This window comes from Heterodontus francisci, unplaced genomic scaffold (assembly GCF_036365525.1).
Source record: "Heterodontus francisci isolate sHetFra1 unplaced genomic scaffold, sHetFra1.hap1 HAP1_SCAFFOLD_148, whole genome shotgun sequence".
NCBI classification, from domain to species: Eukaryota; Metazoa; Chordata; class Chondrichthyes; order Heterodontiformes; family Heterodontidae; genus Heterodontus; species Heterodontus francisci.
Window position 1 is genome coordinate 1,236,014 of NW_027142345.1, and position 9,744 is coordinate 1,245,757.

The window sequence follows — 9,744 nt, forward strand, 5'->3', positions numbered from 1 at the left end:
TGCTCAGCCTTGTTATATCAGCAAAGGCAGCAGGAAATGCAAATCCTGAAGAGTTTTGACAGAGTAAAGAAGGAGAAAGTGTTGCCAGTGACAGAAGGGTCAGTAACCAGAGGAAACACATTTAAAGTAATTGACAAAAGAATTCGAGTTGTGATGAGGAGATTGTTTTTTCAGCAGTGTGTTGTTCTGGTCTGGAATGCAATCCTGAAAGGTCAGTGGAAGCAGATTCAATGTTAACTCTAAATGGAATTGGATATATACCTGACATGGAAAATGTAACAGGGCAATGGGGGAAAGGACAGGAGTGCGTGATGTGGGATTAATAGAATAGCTCTGTTCAATATAAAGCAAATGCACAGTAATAAGGTTCTGTGCTTGGACCTCAGTTATTTTCACTCTGTCAATGGCAGAGAAGGCTCGAGGAACCATGTGGCTTCTCGTCATGTTCTTCCCAGTGTCCAGGATAAAGTGCAACATGACACTGATTTCCAGATGGCCGACACAAATGCAACGGACATCTTTTCCAGAAACATCACATTTAAAGTGATAAACTAATCATAAGGCATGGACGGGGATTGAACCCGTGATCTTCAATTTACGAGACTGACGCCTTACCACTTGGCCACCATGCCTTTCCTGAATGGACACCTGAGGCTCCAGAGGAGGATTTGTGATTCTTTTTCAATTTGGTTGAAACAGCATCGAGAAACATGCACAGAAATGAAGAGGGATTGTGGAATGGGGAACAGATCAGCCTCATTTCCATCATCAGCATCATGAAATCTTCATTCAGACGTTCCATTCCCATCCTCAGCTTTTCTCACATCTGTACAATAATATGAGTGGACATTGGGTTGTTACTGGGCAGATTATATAAATAGACTATGTGCATCATCACAGGAAGTGCTGTAATATAATCTGTACGGCACCTCATGGAGAGTTGTAGATGAAACTTTCAATGCAAGATGTGCAGAGGAAACTCAGGTTATTTTAACCGTCAGATTCTTATAAATTCTGTACTAAGCCTTGACAGATATCAGAATATTATATGGGGGCCACAGTAAACCAAAGCGAAGATGGAGAAATCTTTGCCTGTACCTTTGAAAAGGTCACTGGACTGAACCAAGCCGAGGACTGGCCGAGATGGTTCCAGAGGTTTGCAAGGTATCGTACTGCATCGGGTCTCGTGCAGAAGCCAGACATGGAACAGGTCAGTACGCTATTGTCTGCAATGGAGGGAGTGTGCAGGCAACATCCTCATGAAGAACAGAAGGCAACATGTGAAGAAGTTATTAAGGCACTCAACCTATTTTAATTGAGGAAAAAAATGTCATCGTGGAGCCAAAGTTAAAACGCTGCATTTGCTGACAACGCAACCACCAGGTGACGCTGTACTAGCACATGCGCAAATGCAGCCTCTTCCACTGAAACGTCACTGTCTGTGACATTCAGGCAGCTGCCAGGCTTAAAGATGGAGCTCCTCAATTTATCACAGAAAACAACTTCGACCCAAAAATCCCCTCAAAGGCTGCCATCGCCGCCTCCGTCCCACCCCGAACAGTCCCCCGCTCCTTCTTGTGCATTATATAGTACCAAGTCATCTTAATTCACCTAAAGTGAATTACTTTCGGAGCAGTGACTGTCATTTCATCGGCAAATATGGCACATATCTACACAATGGACATGTTTTGGTTGATACTCGGAGAACGTTGCGCTGTTTGAAGTCTCATCAGAAGGACAGCACCTCTGACAGTGCTGCACACCCTCTGTAATTCAGTGAGGTTTCATAGAGTCATAGAGTTATACAGCACAGAAACAGGCCCTTCGGCCATCGTGTCCGTGCTGGCCATCAAGTACCTATCTATTCTAATCCCATTTTCCAGCACGTGGCCATAGCCTTGTATTCTGTGGCGTTTTGAGTTCTCATCTAGATACTTCTTAAATGTTGTGAGGGTTCCTGCCTCTACCACTCCTTCAGGCAATGTGTTCCAGATTCCAACCACCCTCGAGGTGAAACATTTTTTCCTCAAATCCCCTTTAAACAGTGCCATCCCATTCTCCGGACGATCATTCCCCGCTTCCCCCCATCCCACTCTCTGACTGCTCACTCCCCGCTTCACCCACCACCACCCCCATCCTGCTCTCTGGCTGCTCACACTCCAGGCCATGGGCTCTGCCGCTTCCCTCCTCTCGGCCACTCGCTCCAACATTGCCCCATCACCCCTCGAGGCTCGCCTTGCTTTATCGGGTGGTGCGGTGAAGAATGATCGAATATTGGAGCGAGAGGCCGAGAGGAGGTAAGCAGCATGGCTTAGAGCTAGTGTCTGGAGGGACGTGGGGGGGAAGCGGGGCGTGAGTGGACGCAGAGAGGGCAGTGCGGAGGTGGGGGCGGGTAGCAAGCGGCCGGACGGCGGGGGAGCGGGGTAGCGAGGAGCGGGCAGTGAGCGGCCTGGAGTGAGTGGCTGAGAGGGGGGAGAGAGTTTTCCCGTGCATGCGCCACTTCCTCCTGGAAGACGTAGGCTGAGCATGCACAGCATCTCAGAGCGCAGGAGACTGTTTGTGCATGTGCGCAGCTTGGAGCGCTCTGATGACGTCGGCTGGCTGCTGCATTGTCAGGAATCACTTTGAATTTAATAAGCGTACAAAACAGAAAGGGGAGAGTATTCATTCATTTATCAATGACTTGTACAATCTCACGGAGGTTTGTGAATACTGCAACTTAAGGGAAGAGCTGAATGGAGACAGGATTGTGTTCGGAGTATTAGACAACACCCTTTCAGATCATCTACAGTCCAGGGCTGATCTCACATTAACGAAAGAGTATCAATTGAGCAGCCAAGCAGAGGTTAGAAAGTTTAACCAATCCGTTGTTCGAGGGGACAGGGAGAGTCTGATCTCGAGAGTTGCAGACTCAATTGAATTTGTTAAGAAAACAAAAGGAAAAATTAGTGGTAAAAGACAAGAAAGACGGGAAGAGCATCTAGTGGTAGCTGCAACCAATTGCAGTAGGTGTCGCCGAGAGAGACACAAGTGGGAAAACTGCCTCGCCAAAGAAGCTGAGTGTTTTTCCTGCAGAAAGTTGGGACACTTTCAGTCAGTGTGTGGCAGTAAAATACCAGCACTGAATATAATTAAAGGGAAATCCCCAGAGAGCAAAAACATGAATGAAGTACAGGATATCCAAAGTGTGGAAATACATTTTTTAGGTGAAATCCAGGAAATAAAGTGAGAGTTGCTGGACGACAGAAATTCTGAAATATTTTAAGACAGAGGTAGATAGATTCTTGATAAACAAGGGGGTGAAAGGTTATCAGGGGCAGGTGGGAATGTGGAGTTGAGGTTGCAATCAGATCAGCCATGATCTTATTGAATGGTGGAGCAGGCTCGAGGGGCCGAGTGGTCTACTCCTGCTCCTAATTGGTATGTTTGTATGTAAGAAAACATGTTCTAGATACAATGAGAACTATCATTTGTTTGGAAATGGATTTGAACCCTTTTATCAAAAGGTTAGAGAGCTTTAATTTTTCTACAATTAACAGGCAAATCCTTGTGGAGTTGAGATTGACAGAAACAATGGGCTGGATTCTATAGAGCCCTCGACGTCGAGATCTGTGGTGGGGGTGGGGTGGGGGCCGCCTGAAGATGGCCCCGGATGAGACCCGCCACGGACCTCAACGCCGGCAGGGCCTGCCTCGATATTGCCGGCGACTTCGAGGCCTTGTGGGGGACCTCCACCGCTCGGCAACGGGACCACAAACCTGCATTAATTATTATGCCATCACTTCATGATGTTCCGCTGCGATCTTCAGCCCAGTGGCCGGCACTGCCGTGCCTTCGGAGCCCCACCCGGGCAAATGAGGTGCAACACTGGTGGGGAGGGGGGAGAAGGTAAGTTTCTCAGTGTGGGGGTGGGGGGACGGAGTCAAATTAATGTCATGGGTGTAGGGGATGGTGGGAAGGGTTATAGTTTACAGTTTGTGCAGTTTTGGGCGGAAGGTCAGATAGTAAAGGTAGGTTTTCGGAGGGAAGGGCAAATAATTAATTTAACTGTTGTTGGGGGGATGGGAGAGAGGCAAAAGCAATGTATTTATTTCATTTCATTTAATCTTCCTTTAAATATTTTCCAGTAGGACTAACAGCCCTTTAAAAATGGCTGACACTCCAGTACAGTACGAAGGCAGTGCTGCACGATCAGAAATGCTGTTTTTCAGGTGAGACAGAAAACTGAGGATCCCTCTGCCCTCTCAGGTGGATGTTAAAGGTACCATGGCACTATTTCAGAGAATAGAAGGGGAATTATTTCTGGGATGCTGGTCATTGTTTAACCCTGAATCAACATCACTTCAAAACAGATTATCTCGTTTTTATCACGTTGTTGTTTCTGGGAGCTTGCTGTGCGCACATTGGCCACCATGTTTCCTACATGACTACAGTGACTACACTTGGAAAGTCCTTCATTGGCTGTAAAAGGCTTTGCAACGTCCTGTGGTCGTGAAATGCAAGTCTTGCTTTTTCCATTGTTATCAGTGTCATTGTGATCAAAAGATAGGATTCGTGAACACAAAGTTTAAATCAATTTTGATTAAAATAATGTAAAAGCATCTATATTCTTGCACTGTACTTAATAACCTCCATCTTCCTATCCTTACAGAGTGCAATGTCATCGACCCTGAAATTGATTCCAGAATCTCATAGAATCTTAGACTCATAGAAAGTTTAAGGCACAGAAAGAGGCCACTTGGCCCTCAGACAATTTCAGCCCAGTTCTGATGAAAGGTCACAGATCTGAAACCTTAACTCTGTTTCTCTCTCCACAGGTGCTGCCAGACCTGCTGAGTATTTCCAGCATTTTCTGTTTTTATTTCAGATTTCCAGCATCTGCAGTATTTTGCTTCTGTGTTACTTTGAAAGTTAAAACTGAACCACCTGTTTACAATTCACACTGGGGTCTCCCATGAAATGATTCTGTATAATATTGATATAATGAATACAGATTCCGACACAGAGCTTCCTGTGGGGAATTGGGGATATGAAAACCAGCAGACTCTGCAGGGATTTCCACTGGGAGCACAAATTCACAAAATCTACCTTTTATATATCGATTCATTTTGATTGTCCTTCTGGAAAATTATTTTGAAACAATTTAAACATCAACCCACAGCTCCATGACTGGGCCAATTATGAGGTCATCCTCTGACAGGTCATGTGACAGCTGGAGCCACAAGACATCAGAACCAGATTTGTGACTGGATTAAAACCCGGAATCCTGTCCCAATGGCTTTTCAAATAAAGCTGTTGCTGTTTGAAAACACAGCAGTTAAACTTTCTGCCTGATCATGAGGGGAGCCAGGGAGAAATTTACAAAACTCAATCCTTCAACAAAATAGTTCAAAAATCATTAATATCGAAATCATGTGAGGATTCATATGCAGTAGAGAAGCAAGCAGAATACAGAAAGTACAGAGGAGAGCTGAAAAAGGAAATGAGATCAGCAAGAGAATGTATGAGAAAAGATTAGCAGGTCACATAACTGGGAACACTGAAGTCTTTTACCAACATATGGACAGTCAATGAAAGCGTGAGTCAATTAGGAGATCCTGTGGAGGCAGAGGGTGTGGCTGAGGCACTAATTAAGTATCACAAAATAAGCGGATGCTGCAAATGTCACAGTAAAGGAGGAGGAAGTGAAGAAATTGGACTGGATGAAAATAGATAAAGTGGAGACAATTACAAAGTTGGCAGCTCTCACAGTGGAAAAGTCACCCAGTTTGAATGGGCTGCATCCTGGGTTGCTGAGGGAAGTAAGGGTGGAAATATCAGAGACTCGAACCACAATCTTTCAATCCTCCTTAAATATGGGAATATTGCCAGAGGACTGGAGGATGCAGGTAAGCTTGGGGAGTTCGATCTTAGTTTAATTTGACCATTTTTATAATGTATCCATTGTAATAACTAACAAGGTCAAGAAAGCCATTTTATAATTAACACATGACAAAAGGAGCCATTTTGTGTTCAGTACTAACGTGCCGTGTAGAGGACACTATTTGTGCTTAAACATTAGCACAACACGGGAAGAAACGGTTACCGATTATAAGCTCTCACTCAATTGGTGCAGAGTATGAGCGCCAGGGGTTACTTCTGACAGTTGAAGAGATCATCGCATCTCATTGGATAGCTACCGCCCACTCCAAGCTGGGTAGCTCCCAGTCAGTTAGGTGCTGTCCTGCCACAACCTGCTTGCTTCAATGGGTGCTTGGAGCTTAGAGAGTCATCTCTCAACAGGCGGATCGATAATCAATGCACCAAGAAAAACAAGCTCAACAAAGAAGACACCAGTCCTTCGCATCACAAGCTGGAATGTGAGGACCATGTGTCCTGGCCTTACTGACACCCTTCTGCAGGTTGATGACACACACAAGACAGCTTTGATGGACAAATAACTCACAAGGCTCAATGTGGACATTGCTGTGCTGCAAGAAACTAGACTCGTTCAAAGTGGATCCCTCAAAGAGAAACACTACACCTTCTTCTGGCAGGGGAAAGCCCAAGAGGCAACTCGTGAGCATGGAGTGGTTTTCAAAGGAAAAAACACGCTACTTGAGAAGAGTGAACCACCCACAGTAGGCTCAAAGAGACTTCTTACTCTTCACTTGTCAACAAGCGTGGGCCCAGTTAATCTCATGTGCATCTATGTCCCGACACTCACCTCCACCCCAGATGTCAAGGATCAATTCTATGTGACACTTGATACTGCCATCAGTAGAATTCCCAGCACTGAGGGACTGTACCTTCTAGGAGACTTCAACACAAGCTTGGGTACTGACTACAGCTTGGCCAACGAGCACAGAGCACCAGGGGATTGGCAAGATGAATGAAAATGGACAGAGGTTGCTGGAGCTATGCTGTCACCATGGATTCTGTGTGATGAACAGCTACTTCCAGGTCAAGCTGTGCCACAGGGTGTCCTGGAGACATCTGAGATCACACCACTGGCACCAGCTAGACCTTATCATCACCAGACATACCACCCTCAGCAGTGTCCTCATCACTCACAGCTATCACAGCGCTGACTGTGACACTGAGCACTCCCTGGTGTGTAACAAGGTCAGGCTTCAGCCAAGGAAGCTTCATCCATCCAAGAAGAACGTCGTCCTCAGATCAACACTTGACGAACCACTGATCCAGAAAGGACCCAGGAGTTCCTCAACATCCTCGATCAGGCTCTTTCAGACAACAATGCTCAAGGTCTCAGTGCGGTGTCAAAGTGGAATCATCTGTTAACAAGCAGATGGAAAGGTGAGTGGAGCATTACCTTAAACTCTACATAACGGAGAATATTGTCATTGAAGTGGCTCTCAGTGCCATTCCAGACTTCCCTGTCATGGAGGAGCTGGACAGTGACCCCACCATAGTGGAGCTCAACAAAGCCATTGACCATCTTGCCAGTGGTAAAGCCCCGGGAAATGATGGTATTCCACCTGGAATCATCAAAAGTGGAAAAGCGGCTCTACTGCAGCATCTCCATGAACTTCTGTGTCTCTGTTGGAAGGAAATATCTGCACCTCAAAACATGCGTGATGCAAACATTGTCACCTTGTACAACAATAAGGGGGAATCGCAGTGACTGCAGCAATTAGCAAGGCATCTCCTTGCTAAGTATTGTGGGGAAGGTCTTTGCTCGCATTGCTCTGACCAGATTGCAGACCCTGGCATCACACATCTATCCTGAGTCTCAGTGCAGCTTCAGAGCTGGTAGATCGACAGTCGACATGATTGTCTCACTTCGGCAGTTGCAGGAGAAGTACTGTGAACAGTACAGACCACTCTACATTGTCGTTACATATGAACATACGAATTAGGAGCAGGAGTGGCCACTCGTCCCTTCGAGCCTGCTTCACCATTCAATAAGCTCATGGCTGAACTGATTACTCCACATTTCCATCTACCTCCGATAACCTTTCACCCCCTTGCAGATAAAGAATCCATCCATCTCTCCCTTAAAAATATTCAAAGACTCTGCTTCCACCGCCTTTTGAGGAAGAAAATTCCAAAGACTCACGACCCTCTGAGGGGGAAAATTGCTCCTCATCTCTGTCTTAAATGGGTGACCCCTTATTTTTAAACAGTGACCCCTAGCTCTAGATTCTCCCACAAGGGGAAACATCCTTTCCACATCCACCCTGTCAAAGCCCCTCAGGATCTTGTATGTTTCAATCATGTCGCCTCTTTCTCTTCTAAACTCTAGTGGATACGAACCTAGCCTGTCCAATCTTTCCTCATAGGACAGCCCACCCATTCCATGTATTAGTCTAGTAAACCTTCTCTGTACTACCTCCAATGTATTTACATCCTTCCATAAATAAGGAGACCAGTACTGTACTCAGTATTGCAGAAGAGGTCTCACCAATGCCCTATATAGCTGAAGCATAACCTCCCTACTATTGTATTCAATTCCCCTGGCGATAAATGATAACATTCTATTAGCTTTCCTAATTACGTGCTGTACCTGCAGACTAACCTTTTGCGATTCGTGCACTAGGACACCCAGATCCCTCTGCATCTCAGATGTCTGCAATCTCTCACCATTTAGATAATATGCTTTTTTATTCTTCCTGCCAAAGTGGACAATTTCCCACTTTCCCACATTATACTCCATTTGCCAGGTCTTTGCCCAGTCACTTAACCTATCTATATCCCTTTGTAGCCCCCTTATGTCCTCTTCACAACCTACTTTCCGACCTATCTTTGTCATCAGCAAATTTAGCAACCATACTTTTGGTCCCTTCATCAAAGTCATTTCGAGAATTGTAGAAGGTTGAGGCCCCAGCACAGATCCCTGTGGACCACTCGTTACTTCTTGCCAACCAGAAAATGACCCATTTACGCGGACTCTCTGTTTCCTGTTCGCTAGCCAATCTTCTATCCATGCCAATATGTTACCCCTGACACCATGAGCTTTTATTTTCTGCAATAACCTTTGATATGTCACCTTATCCTTCTGGAAATCGAAGTACAATACATCCACCGGTTCCCCTTTATCCACAGCACATGTAACTCCCTCAAAGAACTCCAATAAATTGGTTAAACATGATTTCCCTTTCACAAAACCATGTTGACTCTGCCTGGTTCCCTTAATGTTTTCTAAATGCCCTGCTATAACATCTTCAGTAATCGCTCCTAACATTTTCCCTAAGACAGATGTTAAGCTAACCGGCCTGTCGTTTCCTGCTTTCTGTCTCCCTCCCTTTTTGAATAAATGAATTACATTCGCTACTTTCCAATCTAACAGAACCTTCCCGAAGCGAGGGAATTTTGGAAAATTAAAACCAGCGCATCAACTATCTCACTAGCCACTTCAGGACCTGGCGACTTGTCAGCCCGCAGCTCCAACAATTTGTTTATTACCACTTCCCTGGTGATTGTAATTTTCTTGAGTTCCTCCCTCCCTTCCATTTCCTGACTTACAGCTAATACTGGGATGTTATTTGTATCCTCAATAGTGAAGACCAATCCAAAGTATCTGTTCAATCATCTGCCATCTCTTAATTATCCATTATTAATTCCCCAGACACACTTTCCATAGGACCAACACTCACTTTGTTAACTCTTTTCTTTTTAAAATATCTATCCAAACTCTTACTAGTTGTCTTTATATTTCTTGCTAGCTTTCTCTCGTACTCTAATTTTAACTTCCTTATCAATCTTTTAGTAATTCTTTGCTGTTTGTTTTATATTCTGTCCAAT

General features: G+C 45.0%; 1 non-coding gene across 1 annotated transcript; it reads right to left on the reverse strand.

Annotated features, from left to right (window-relative positions):
• Positions 1-560: 560 nt before the first annotated feature.
• On the reverse strand, positions 561-632 carry trnat-cgu (transfer RNA threonine (anticodon CGU)). Its single transcript has one exon. It is a non-coding gene; the product is annotated as a tRNA-Thr (tRNA).
• Between the last annotated feature and the right edge of the window lie 9,112 nt (positions 633-9,744).